At 44.2% G+C, this 13837-nt stretch overlaps 1 non-coding gene across 1 annotated transcript; it reads left to right on the top strand.

Moving 5' to 3' along the window:
* The first annotated feature begins 1093 nt into the window (after positions 1 to 1093).
* TRNAR-UCG (transfer RNA arginine (anticodon UCG)) lies at positions 1094 to 1166 on the top strand. The gene has a single exon. It is a non-coding gene; the product is annotated as a tRNA-Arg (tRNA).
* The last annotated feature ends 12671 nt before the right edge of the window (positions 1167 to 13837 follow it).

Here is a 13837-nt window from a genome sequence, read left to right as displayed (position 1 = left end):
TTACCCTCAATCTTTCCCAGCATCAAGGTCTTTGCCAATGAGTTGGCTCTTTGCATTGGCAATCTTTGTAAATAATTCCTTTGGGAGTTTCCCTACTCCCCATTTGAATTAAGGAAAGGAAATATACCCTTCCTTAAATACCCTCCCTGTCAAATACCCATTCCTCTCTGCCCCCAAATTTAGATTTCCAACAACTCTTTTCCCAATCTCTTTCTGTGTGCTATAGAGGGACTGGTGCTATGGAATGAAAATGGAAAAAGAATCACATGGTTAGTTGTGAGAGGCCTTAGTAGGGGGGATAAATATCTATAATATAAGATGGGATTTGGAAACTGCAGATAAGAGAGAGAATTGGTCCTGCTGGGGACTAGATGTAATTCTCTCTTGCCAGTTTATCTCATTTTCTTTCTCTGCTAATTACAGGCGGGGGAAGGTGAACCCTGCATAACTAAATTGGATTATTTTTATTGTTTCCACAGGAATCACACCATGTGGGGAATGTTTGTTCGGGAACTATGCTGTGTTTGTATTCATTTCATTCAATTGTCCACAAGAGTGATTGAGTTTTATGTCCTATAACTTTAATACCATGAAATATGCTTAAAGTACATTGATTTTAAACAGGATATGAATTTTGAAACTCCTGAGCTTCCCAGTTCCTCATGTTCTGTCATTATTTTATTTAGTTGATCTCCCCTGTTGATCTCCATTCAGCTTTTAAAAAATATAAAAGCCTAAAGGCTGTTTACAAACCCCTGGTCTCAGCCTTCCCCCCTGGTGACCATTCCCCTTCTGAGGAGTTTCCTGCAGTGGTCCTTCTGTTCAGATCCTAGGAGGGAACAGGACAAGAACGCTGGAGTGGGTAGCCATTCCCTTCTCCGGGGGACCTTCTCAACCCAAAGATGGAACCTGGGTCTCCTGCATTGCAGGCAGATTCTTTACTGTCTGAGCCACCAAGGAAGCCCCAAGCAGGCAGCAGCCCGTGGAAAATCCTGGTTGGACTTGGGGTGTATGACCCTGTCCTCTGCAGCTGGAGTCAACCGTGCCACTGTCTCCAAGGCGGCTAGCTGTTCCTAGCTGCCCAGTGTGTTGTGACCACGTGGCCTAATGGATAAGGCGTCTGACTTCGGATCAGAAGATTGAGGGTTCGAGTCCCTTCGTGGTTGGTTCCATTTTGTTAAAAAAAAAAAAAGTCCTGCCTTAACCTGAGTTCACATTCAGGTACCACCACTTTGGGAAGTTGCTTCCCCCTTTCTGCCTCTCCATTGTATGACTGGTACAATGGCAATAAAAATACAAAGGCCATAACAGGGCTGATGGATTAGATGAGATAATGCCTGTAAATCCCTGAGGGAACTGCTTGAAATATAATAGTGCTTAATAAATGTGACACGCTCTTCTGAATAAGGGGGTAGGGTGGGGTGGGAGTGGAGAAGGAACGTTCTTAGTGAATGTGGACAGAGTCACTGCAAATTCTCTAAGTACTGTAGCATTTTTGTGGACTGTGCTGTCTCCAAGAGGGATATATAGCTTTTCATTATGTCGGAGGGCCTTCTCGGTGAAGAAGGAAATTATCTCATCCGGGTTCGTGTTCCGCGGTTGCAGTGCCTGCTGATGTTGATTTAGTTCACTTAGCAAGCCACACACCACGCTGCCGCGCTCATCGCCCTCCGCATTAGCTTATTAATCCTCGAGTTATTCCTCTACGGTTCAAGGGCATATTGGCTTTCCAGCGGAGGCACAGAGAGGGGCTCCAGCCTCTCCATTTCCACAGAAATAATAGGCTCCAGCCAGGCCGAGAGGGAGTGGCCGAGCCAGGCTCTGTTCCTCCTGCGCCCAGGGCGCTTGGAGGTTTCATTTACACTGAAGACTTTTTCTCCCTGGAGCTGTTTCCGTTGGAGCCATTTTATTTGTTAAGCGAGAAAGAAGCCGTGGGAATCAGAGAGCAAAAACTGGACTGGTCATCGGCTTTGGCATTCAGTCCCTCCCCTGCTGTTCCTGCTCTGTCCGTGCTCAGTCGCTCATAGTGTCCAACTCTTTGCGACCCATGGACTATTTAGCCTGCCAGCCTCCTCTGTTCATGGGATTCTCTGGGCAAAAATACTGGAGTGGCTTGCCATTCCCTTCTCCAGGTGATCTTCCTGACCCAGAGATGGAACCTGGGTACAAAGAATCATAAATTTCCACCCCTCATTTCCACTTCTATACTAGAGCATACAGGATCACATCAGAAAGATCTCCATGTTCCCTTTCAATGCAGACACTCCAGGGTTCAAGCTTTTGGAGAGAGGAGATGGCCTCTTGCGATGGCCCTAAAATCTCATTAAATTAGAGTAAATTTTAACTTTAGAATTTTCTTTGTAATTAAGTAGTATTATGCAAGATTTGACTATGGGTCAAATGTGTCACTGTGCGTCAGCAAGTAACAGTGGAATTCTGCCCTGGGCATCTTTAGACCCAAACGAAGAGCAAAGCAAGCCATCAAAGAGGGTGTCTCTGCTGCACTGAGGCTGAGCATCCCATCCTGGGCTCACCCTGACCCTTTTGGCTTTATCCAGATGCGGTGGGTGGGGCTGCTTCCTGCAAAGCTTCCAGGCAGCTGCTGCCCTTGGAGCTGTGTGTCTGATGGATGCCAAAGACAGTGAGCTCATGGCACGGCTGCCTGGTCCAGTATTTGTCTCCAAGGGCTCTTCTCAGCAAAGGCGCCTCTCTTAGGCAAATGTACAGATGGTTTGCTATGCTATGCTATGCTAAGTCACTTCAGTCGTGTCCGACTCTGTGCGACCCCATAGACGGCAGCCCACCAGGCTCCCCCGTCCCTGGGATTCTCCAGGCAAGAACACTGGAGCGGGTTGCCATTTCCTTCTCCAATGCATGAAAGTGAAAAGTGAAAGTGAAGTTGCTCAGTCGTGTCCGACTCTTAACTACCCCATGGACTGCAGCCTACCAGGCTCCTCTGTCCATGGGGTTTTCCAAGCAAGAGTACTGGAGTGGGGTGTCATTGCCTTCTCCGACAGATGGTTTAAGGAGCACCTAACTGAATCACCCAACTGTTCTCTGGAGTTGGCGGCTCGGCTCTACGCACGCCTGCACAGCAGCCCGCAATGCCCAGGGTTATCTCCGGGAGCCCCTAGTGGAAACCTGTTGCTGTTTCTCACGAACATCTCCAGAAGGCAGAAGCTCTGGAACGTGATTTGTGAGTCTGGGGTCATTGTCTCAAATGCTGCTTTCCCTGCACTCTGGGTTTCTGAAGGAGCAGTCTCTGGGTAATTCTGCAGAGATTTAAGACTCAGTCTTTATCCCTCATGGCCCCCCGTGAAGTGGGGTGGACTCCAATTTTCCTGGCCTCCCAACAGCCAGCTCTCCTGTGAGGCCAAGTTATTTGGCTATTCAGACTGGAAAAATCTGTTTCTGAAGGAAAAAGTGAGTGAGGATGGTAATAGGAGGAGGAACCTACCTTTTGAGCTTCTTGTGTGTTGAGTACCTTATGCGTTCAGCACTCCTATTCCTACCACCATCTTAGAGAAGAGAAAACTAGAAAACAGGAGAAATGCCTTTCTTGAGACCACAAAGCTTGTAAGTGGCAAAGCTGGCTCAAAGCCAGGAGGGAGGGTTCTGCAAGGGTCACCCGCTTGCAGCCCCGGAGAGACCGCAGTCTTACTCTGTGGACAGTGACTATCCTAATGCAAGGCCTGTGGGTGTCTGTTCCTTTGTGTGGGTGCTCACCTCTGGAAGCATCCTCAAGCTCCTCTTAGAGGTCCCTTGAGGGGTGGTAAACCCTGCCTCCGTGCTGGAGAAGAAAAGGAGCCTGAAAATGAAGCTGCTGCTCTTCTGTGCAAAAGGGCTCCCCCATTACTCACTATGCCCCCCCAGCAAACTTCAGAAAATCCCTGCAGAGTTGGGGCCAAGTGCACCAACTTCTCTGAAAAAATTCACTGGCATCTGTTGTACCTCCTCTGGTCCAGTCTCTGTTTTCTCAATTTCAGATTTTTCCATAGGTCTTGATATTTTTTCCAAGTAGTTTTTTTTTTTTTTAAATAATGCAAATCATTTTTAAAAAATTAGTTCTTTTACTCTAGTGGTTTGTTATTTTGACTAGTCTTTTGGCAAAGGGGGAGGGCACACCATACAGCTGGTGAGATCTTCGTTCCCTGACCAGGGCCCTGAGCAGTGACAGAGTAGAATCGTAACCACTGGACCACCAGGAATCCCCCCAAGTAGCTTTTTATTAAAGTATTATGCATGTGATGGCCAAACACTCATGCACATGTGCTCACTTGCTCAGTCGTGTCTGACTGTGTGACCTCAGGGACTATAGCCCACCAAACTCCTCTGTTCATGGGAATTTCCCAGGCAAGAATACTGGAGTGGGTTGCCACTTCCTCCTGTAGGGGATGTTCGTGACCCAGGGATTGAACCCATGTCTCCTGAGTCTCCTGCATTGGCAGGAGTCACCTGGGAAGCCCTAATATATATATATATATATGCAACAGTGCTCTGGGCTTCCCTGGTGGCTCAGATGGTAAAGAATCTGCCTGCAATGCGGGAGACCTGGGTTCAATCCTTGGATTGGGAAGATCCCCTGGAGGACGGCATGGCAACCCACTCCAGTATTCTTGCCTGGAGAATCCCGTGGACAGAGGAGCCTGGAGGGCTACAGTCCATGGGGTCGCAAAGAGTCAGACATGACTGAGCGACTAAGCACGCACAGCACAGCAAAAGTGCCCACATCCTAAGTATGCAGCTTGATGACTTTGTGTGTTAACAGATTGAGCACTCTTCTATTAAACAGCACCCAACCCTCAAAACAGAACATCACTAACATCCCAGAAAGCCCTGTCTGCTCCCCATCCACAAAGGTGACACCTATCTTGACTTCATCCACCATGGGTCAGTTTTGGTTGTTTCTGCACTTTGTAAGGACACGGCAAGTCTATACAAGCAGACTAACACACATATGCTTCTCTGTGTTTGGTTTCTCCTGCTCGGCGTCATGTTTGTGGGATTTCCCACAGCACTGAATGAAGTTGGAGGTCATTCATCCTCATTGCTATCAAGTATTCCATTGTGTGAATACAGCAGTTTATCCCTCCATTCTTCAGTTGATGCACAACGAGTTGCCACTTGGGGGCTATTACGAGTGGTTATAAGCCTCAATTTTGAAAAAGTATTTGGTAAAGCATCACAATAGGTGCTGAGTAATTAGGATTCCAGAATTATCACCCCATCATCAGTTTGGTTCCCCAGATGCTTGGGGTTGGCAGATGAAGTCACTGAAGACTGGGATGCCTATAGCACCAAGTTTATTTCAGAGAACTACTTTAACAAGCTTAGGTGGGAAGGAATATGGGGTCAACTCACGCCCTCAGATGTTACCAGAAAGGAGCCCGACTCCTTCTGGTGGTCAAGAATCCTGCTGGTCTCAGTCCCACAGGGAAGGCCATGTTGCAACCAAAAGTCTTTGAGACAGTGAGGAACCTTATAATTAATGGTCCAGATAAATCAAGTGTCATGACAGTTAGAAGATGGGGATCTTGTAACCTGTAGATTACATTTTGAGGTAGAACTCTGTGACCACAAATTCAGTGCTGTTCTCCGCGGTACATATTTCAGGGAAAGCTTAGCTGCAGGTAACCTGGAATGGCCAGCATTTTAAACTACATATTTTAAGTTATGGGCATAGCTCCTAAGTAAGGACGACATAAACAAAGGATGTTCTAAAGGTCATTAGTCTTTGGAAGATACCAAGTTACATACCCGACCATGTTTGGAAAAGCAGAATGAAACCACCAGGAGTCAGAGAATCTGATGATACCACTGTGGGGACAGGAACTGTAAACCGAGGCTCAGAGATGCCAGATAACTCTCTGAATCATGTACTCAACTACTGGAAACAGAAATGCATCTTTTATTTTATAAGATTTAAAAATTTTCTTGTTTAAAAAATTTTTATAAAATGTCTGAAGGTTATACTCCATTTATAGTTATTACAAAATATTGGCTATAGTCCATGTGTTGCACAATACATCCTTTTAGCCTGTCTCAAACTTGTAGTCTGTATCACACCCCTCCCCTTCCCCTCCCCGGTAAGGAGTGAAAAACTAGTAGTCACTAGTTTTTGTAGTTTTGTGAGAAACCTCCATGCTCTTTTCTGCAGTTGCTCTGGGTGTGGAGGAAAGGGAACTCTGGTACACTGTTGGTGGGGACGTAAATTGATGCCATCACTGCAAAAATACAGAGTTTAAATTATTGCAGTTTTATAAATAAGCTCTTCCTTTCTTCCCTGGTTTCCACACAATTTCACAAAGTTGGTAATAGGTATAAAATTTCTTTGACCTAATGGCATTAAAATTTTGTTTTCTGATGCTTATTAACACATGATCATTTTGGCAAAATTAGACAATGAGAAATATATAAAGGGGAAAACAAAAAACACCCATCCGCTCATCCAGTTGGCCTCTGTTCACATTTTGATAGACTCTTAAAGCCATCATGGTTTTCACTTCTGTCTCTCATGTAGTCTATTGTACAGGGTCATACTCTATAATAGCAATTTAAATCCTCTTTATAACTTACTGTCATATTGTGAATATCTTCAAATATTATAAAGAGACTTGAAAAGCAGCATTTTTGTCTGTCATATGGATGTGTCAAATTTCTTTAACTTCTTCCATCACGGTGGAGTGCAGTACACTTCCAATTGATTTAACCAAGACATGGCTCCAGATTCAAGGCCAGAAGAATGATGCAAACTATAATGAAATCGGGTATTGTGGAATGTTGCATGTGTAAGTGAGGACAGGCAGAGAAGAAGGCCTGAAAGCACTGAATTCAGGGTTAAGTAGACCTTCGTGTGTTTATACTTCTCTGTTGACCTTTCAAATGAACAGAATGCACACTAAGACTTCACATAGAAAAAGTATAAGTTTGGGGTATATTTGAAAAGAGCAAGTAATAATGGTTGATTTTTTTGATTGTTCATTTCAATTTTGTTTTCTGTATACACGTTTTATGTAGTGAATATTGTGAAACTTTGTTTTTGTTATATTAAAATACAGATAATAATACAAAAATTATGTTTGTTTTAAAACATTCTATAGTTTCGGTTTTCACTCTGAAAGTAGCCTACCCCTAGGTTCTTCTGAATTACTGAGGTTTTTGCTATAAGGGGCCAACCTATTCAGCATATTAAAAAGCAGAGACATTACTTTGCTGACAAAGGTCCATCTAGTCAAAGCTATGGTTTTTCCAGTGGTCATGTATGGTTGTGAGAGTTGGACAATAAAGAAAGCTGAGCACCAAAGAATTGTTGCTTTTGAACTGTGGTGTTGGTGAAGACTCGTAAGAGTCCCTTGGACTCCAAGGAGATCAAACTAGTCAATCCTAAAGGAAATCAGTCCTAAATATTCATTCGAAGGACTGATGCTAAAGCTGAAGCTCCAATACATTGGCCACCTGATGTGAAGAACTGACTCATTGGAAAAGACCCTGATGCTGGGAAAGATTGAAAGCAGGAAGAGAAGGGGATGACAGAGGATGAGATGGTTGAATGTTATCACTGGACTTGAGTTTGAACAAGCTCCAGGAGTTGGTGAAGGACAGGGAAGCCTGGTGTGCTGCAGTTCATGGGGTTGCTAAGAGTCGGACTGGACTGAGCGAGTGAACTGAACTGAACTTGTTATAAGGAAAATGTTATGATATTCTCTGTGGTAAGAGTTACAGTGGATTTCCCAGGTGGCTCAGTGGTAAAGAATCTGCCTGTTCAATCCCTGGGTGGAGAAGAACCTCTGGAGAAGGAAACCTACTCCAGGATTCTTGACTGGGAAATCCCGTGGACAGAGGAGCTTGGCAGGTCTGGCAGGCCCTAGTCCCTGGAGTCATGAAAGAGTCGAACTCAGCAACTTAACAACAGCTCCCATATTATGGCTGATAATATTACCTACCTGCTGCATTCTGGGTTTTACTTTATCAGTTATAATAGATTCTCCCCAAATTATAATTTATACATATGAAAATTACTCCTGTCAGTATAGAGTGTGGCTGTGTGTCTTCTTTCCTGTTTTCTCTAAGGGAGGAAAAACTGTGATTTGTGGCTTTTCCTTTAGCAAACATGTCTGTACGCAATGGTGGTGAGAATCCATTTACTAGAGTTCTCAGTTTAGAAAAGCCCATGAATTTGCTACCTAGAATCCCATGCTGGCCAGGAGGAGGCTCAGGAGGTGAGTACCCTGTGGGGCTGGATGCAGTGTCTTGGGTTTCCGGACCACTCCCCGCCTGAGCATCTCTCGCAGGAGAAACCAAATCCTGTGTGCAGTTGACAGCATGTACCACATAAAGGGCACGAATGCATTACCTACCACGATACTATCATACTGTATTATCATCTGAGCTCGTCCTCTCCAACAGCCAGGCTGCAGCCCGCAGCCCAAACAAGTGAAACCGATACCCAGAGGAGGGTTAGTTCCAGGGCGTCACAGCAGGTTAGAGGCCTAGCAGCTGCCCCTGAAAGAGGAGGAAAACTGGCTTCGCAGGAAGCGTGGAGGGGGTCTCCTTGTTGGATGAGTAGGGGACACGACTCAGCTCAGGCAGCCTCAGGCTAATCCACCGTCCACAACCCAATTGCTCAGAGGATGCAGGAGGGTCCTAGTGAGGTCTGAATGACCCCCATGAATTGTCCAAATTGTTACATGCTTTCAGGGCAAAAAATGTCTGTGTGTGTGTTTTCTTTTAAAAAAATTTTTGACATACAATACTGTATTAGTTTCAAGTATACAGCTTCAGATTATTTTCCGTTATAGCTTATTTTAAGATACTGAATATAGTTCCCTGTGCTGTATAGTAAATCCTTGTTGTTTATATGCTTTGTATATAGTGGTATGTATTATCTGTTAATCTCGTGCTACTAATTTGTCTGCCCCCCTCTTTCCGCATTAGCAACCATAAGTTTCTTTTCCACGTCTGTGAAAATATTTTGTAACTAAATTCATTTGTACTATTTTTTAGATTCCACATATAAGTGATTTCATATAATATTTGTCTTTGGTTTACTTCACTTAGTATGATAATCTCTAGGTCCATCCATGTTGCTGCAAATGGCAATATTTCATTCTGTTGTAAGATTGAGTATTATTCCATTGTGTATATGTATGTGCCATATCTTCTTTATCCATTCATCTGTTGATGGACAATAAGATTGCGTCCATATCTTGGCTATTGTAAACTGTGCTACTATGAACATTGGGACACATATATCTTCAAATCAGAGTTTTTGTCTTCTCCAGATACATGCTCAGGAGTGAGATTGCTGGGTCATGCAGTGACTCTATTTTCAGTTTTTTAAGGAATCTCCAGACTGTTCTCCAGAGTGGTTGCACCAATTTACATTCCCACCAACAGTGTAGGAGGGCTCCCTTTTCTCCACACCCTCTCTATCATAATTTGTAGACTATTTGATGATGGCAGGGCAGGAATTAGAAGTCACTTATTCTACACACACACCTGCACACATCCTAGGCTCCACCTTCACGCTGGTGAAGACATGTAACCTTGACTTGTGGACAAGCAGAATGCAGTGAGAATTAAATAATTCTTTCCAGAAGAAGCTGTGGTCTCCCAGCATCTGTTTCCTTTTTTGATGTGTTGAGTCATATCACTTCAGCCCTGGGCTGTGCCCCTCTCTTTCCTACCACTTTCTCTGCTCCATCAGCATACCGTCCTCTTCTCAGTCTCCCAATAGGATTGCTAATATTTGTTCAGGAACGTTCCTGCCACCTGGAGTCCTCTCTCTGTATCTTCCTCTTTGTTTCATTTTGGTTCACAGCAGGACGCCACAGTTTTCTCCCTTTCTGTTAATAAAAATTAAGCAATCAGTTTCCTTCCCCTCCATTACACTTAATTCCCTCTGTAACTCAGTTATTATTATAACTCTGGCAAGTGCTTTGCAAGGCAGATGGCAGGAAAGACACGTTGCCAAAGTAAAGGGCATTGTTTGCAGAGGAACATTGTTTATATGAAGGTGATGATGCTCTCCTTCCAAGGATAGATTATTTTTTCTGAAATCACGTTCATGTTTAACTCTATTAATGTAATAAGCTTATGCACGTGCTGCCAAGGTTAATATAAGCACATGTGACGAATGAGAGTAACCACTGAAGATACTGGATACATACTATATTCCTTATTCAGGGGTCATAGGAAGTTAGGATAAACCTATTATATAATTTTCTATTCCAAGAATAATAAATATAATGAATGCACTGCCTTTTGCGAGTGCTGGAGCGTCTGATTTGTAAGAGTGTCCTAGATTCTGTGCAGTATATTTTTCACAATGGACAACAAGCCCGGCAAGTTAAAAATATGGTCCTTTGTAATCAGACTCAAGAAGATGCAGTGTGGCCAGGAATGGCCAATGGGTTCCAGCTCTAGTGCAAACTCCGATTGTTTGATTGACTGACCGATTGCCAATGTGAGGTGGGAGAGAGATGCAGGAAGAGGATGGATAGCGTTTGTAACTTTCCTGACTCCTGGTGATGCCCAGAAAGAGGGGAAGAGAGGCATTCTCAGGCGGTCCTCCTGCCCAGGTCAGGCCCTGCAGGGTATCATATTGTATTATGAACTGAAGTGAAAATGTTAGCCTCTCAGTCCTGACTCCTTGCAACTGCATTGACTGTATGTAGCCCGCCAGGCTCCTTGATGCATGGGATTTTCCAGGCAAGAATACTGGAGTAGGTTGCCATTCTCTTTCCAGAGGATCTTCCTGACCCAGGGATCAAACCTGGGTCTCCTGCATTGCAGGCAGGTTCTTTACCACCTGAGCCACCAGGGAAGCCCATATTGTATTCGATTTGTCTATTAAATTAAGAGGCTCTTTTCTATGACTCAGCTATAAAATCAATCTTCTTATTTTATAATCACACAACATTTATAATGCTTTCTGCTGTGTTTATAGAAACCCTTCCATTTCTTCCTGCCTCTGCCTTTCGGGCCTGTATCTAGCAATTTGTTTCTCACAGAAAACATGGGAGTTCCTGAACTAGGATCTCAGAACCAAGTCTTACTGGTGGAGAGGTCTGTTACCACATCTCCTGGCTTTAAAGAGAAGTTGGACATCCGTGTCCCATTAATTCCCATAGTGGATGTGAGCTTATCAGGACACATAAAGCTGGAGTGTCTGGCTAGAATTTCCCTCTCCTAAAATCACATGGATAAAAATTACAGAAGTAATTAATGGACAGAAATGTAACAAGATACATTTTCTTTGTTTTAGAACAGCAAGAAAACATACTCATTGTTGAAAAGCCAGAAAATATAATGGATGTGAGAGTTGGACTGTGAAGAAGGCTGAGGGCCAAAGAATTGATGCCTTTGAACTGTGGTGTTGGAGAAAACTCTTGAGAGTCCCTTGGACTGCAAGGAGATCCAACCAGTCCATTCTGAAGGAGAGCAGCCCTGGGTGTTCTTTGGAAGGACTGATGCTGAAGCTGAAACTCCAGTACTTTGGCCACCTCATGCGAAGAGTTGACTCATTGGAAAAGACCCTGATGCTGGGAGGGATTGGGGGCAGGAGGAGAAGGGGACGACAGAGGATGAGATGGCTGGATGGCATCACCGACTCGATGGACATGAGTTTGAGTAGACTCCAGGAGTTGGTGATGGACAGGGAGGCCTGGCATGCTGCGATTCATGGGGTCGCAAAGAGTCGGACACGACTGAGCAACTGAACTGAACTGAAAAAAGAAAATAGTAAAATCACCCATAATTCTACTCCATGGAATTAACAGCCATCAACATTTTATTGTACCTCAACTGTTTCTTATGCGTTATATGATCTTAAAAGTGGAATTTGCCATACGTATTCCATTGTAACCCATTTTTCCTTCAGTAGCATATTATCAGCACTGTTTCCATTTTTTCTTTCTTCAGTAGCTTATTGTCAAAAATTCTGCTTTGGGGCTTCCCTGGTCCAGTAGTTGAGAATCCGCCTTGCAATACAAGAGACACTGGTCCCATCCTTGGTCCGGGAAGATCCCACATACCTTGGAGCAACTAAGCCCACGTGCTGTAGCTACTGATCCTGCGCTCTAGAGCCTTCAGGCTACAACTTCTGTGCCCACGTGCTGCAGTTCCTGCAGTCCACCCGCCTAGAACCTGTGCTCCACAGCAGGAGAAGCCACCGCAACGAGACCATTCCCCGCAAGAAAGAGTAGCCCCAGGTCGCCAAAACCAAAGAAGGCTTGAGCGCAGCAACAAAGATGCGCCGCAGTGAAAAAATCAGTAAATAAATCTTCTTAAAAAAATGCTGCTTCAGAATCATTTTTAACGGCAACAAGGTTCTCTGCTACATGGATATACCATAATTTAACCAGTTCCCTGTGGTTGCACATTCAGAAAGGTATGTAGCTATATCATTGCAACCAACTTTTCCATTGTTAAGACTTTGTACATTATGTATCTGTGATTATTACCCTAAGACAGAGTTGTAGAGGTGGAACTGCTGAGTCAAAACTTATTGGAAATTTTAAGGATTTTGATATCTATTGCCAACTGACTTCCTGAAAGGCTCTATGATACTTTGGAAATTATAGTTTTTCAAGGCTGCATTCTTTTATGTTCAGTATGTGACTCTCCAGAAGGATCATACCTCAGCATAATAAAAGCTATATATGACAAACCCACAGCAAACATTATCCTCAATGGTGAAAAATTGAAAGCATTTCCTCTAAAGTCAGGAACAAGACAAGGGTGCCCACTTTCACCATTACTATTCAACATAGTTTTGGAAGTTTTGGCCACAGCAATCAGAACAGAAAAAGAAATAAAAGGAATCCAAATTGGAAAAGAAGAAGTAAAGCTCTCACTGTTTGCAGATGACATGATCCTCTATATAGAAAACCCTAAAGACTCCACCAGAAAATTACTAGAACTAATCAATGACTATAGTAAAGTTGCAGGATATGTTCAGTATGTGAAGAGGCACCGCTTGGATACATGTTTCTCGTATGTTCCGTTCAGCTCTGTGGCCTGGCATCCCTGGCCCTGGGGTTCTTTTTGAGCAGTTGTAATTAGGACTCCTCTTAGTGCAGCCAGTTTTCCAAGGTCACCAGCTATTTTGAAACATATCCTTCATTTATCCCACTATTACCGTGTTTAGCATTACAAATCAGTGGCCCTAGGCTTGCAATGGGATTCAGATGTCTGTTCTCTTAGTCATTTTCATAATTTATTTGAAGAATTTTGCTCAATATTCGTAAAGCCAAATGTTCAAGCAGTTGATTTGCCAGGCTGTGATGGCCCTGTCACTGCACGTGAGGCCCCTGTGTCTGGGGCAGGACAGGGTGTGTGGTGAGGAGCTCTGAGAGGCACAATACAGGTAATGTTCTTTTGGCTCCATCCCAAAACCACAGCACACAGATGGTGCAGAACAAAAGGCGTGCGTGGCCCACCTCGTTCAGCTGTTCCTCCAGCCTTCCCCTCGGCCCTCCTGGGTCTGTCCCTGCTCCCCCCATCTCTACTCCACATCAGATTGACAAAAGGCCATGCACAAAATACCCCAAATGTGGGTCCAGAGTGGTGAAGTCGAAAGGGGAGTGATCGTCTGTCACTCAGTCCTCTCATTAGACTTTGTCGTCCCTCCCCTCTCCCAATGTCAAAGAAATAAAGTCCATCTAGGTGCCAACAAATCCTTCTGATAGAACGGTTGCTATAGCAACTTTATAGCAATGAATTAAGCAGCAAACCATTCAGTCGGAAGGTGTTGGCTCAGAAACTGCTCTGCGTGGGGCCCCACCTTCTTTTGAGAAGAGATAGTCCTCCATGACCCAGCGTCTTGGTTTTGTTA

The sequence above is a fragment of the Bubalus kerabau genome, chromosome 18 (assembly GCF_029407905.1).
Source record: "Bubalus kerabau isolate K-KA32 ecotype Philippines breed swamp buffalo chromosome 18, PCC_UOA_SB_1v2, whole genome shotgun sequence".
Lineage (NCBI taxonomy): Eukaryota > Metazoa > Chordata > Mammalia > Artiodactyla > Bovidae > Bubalus > Bubalus kerabau.
Note: the sequence above shows the minus strand (reverse complement) of the source record. Positions and strands in the feature narration are given on the sequence as shown.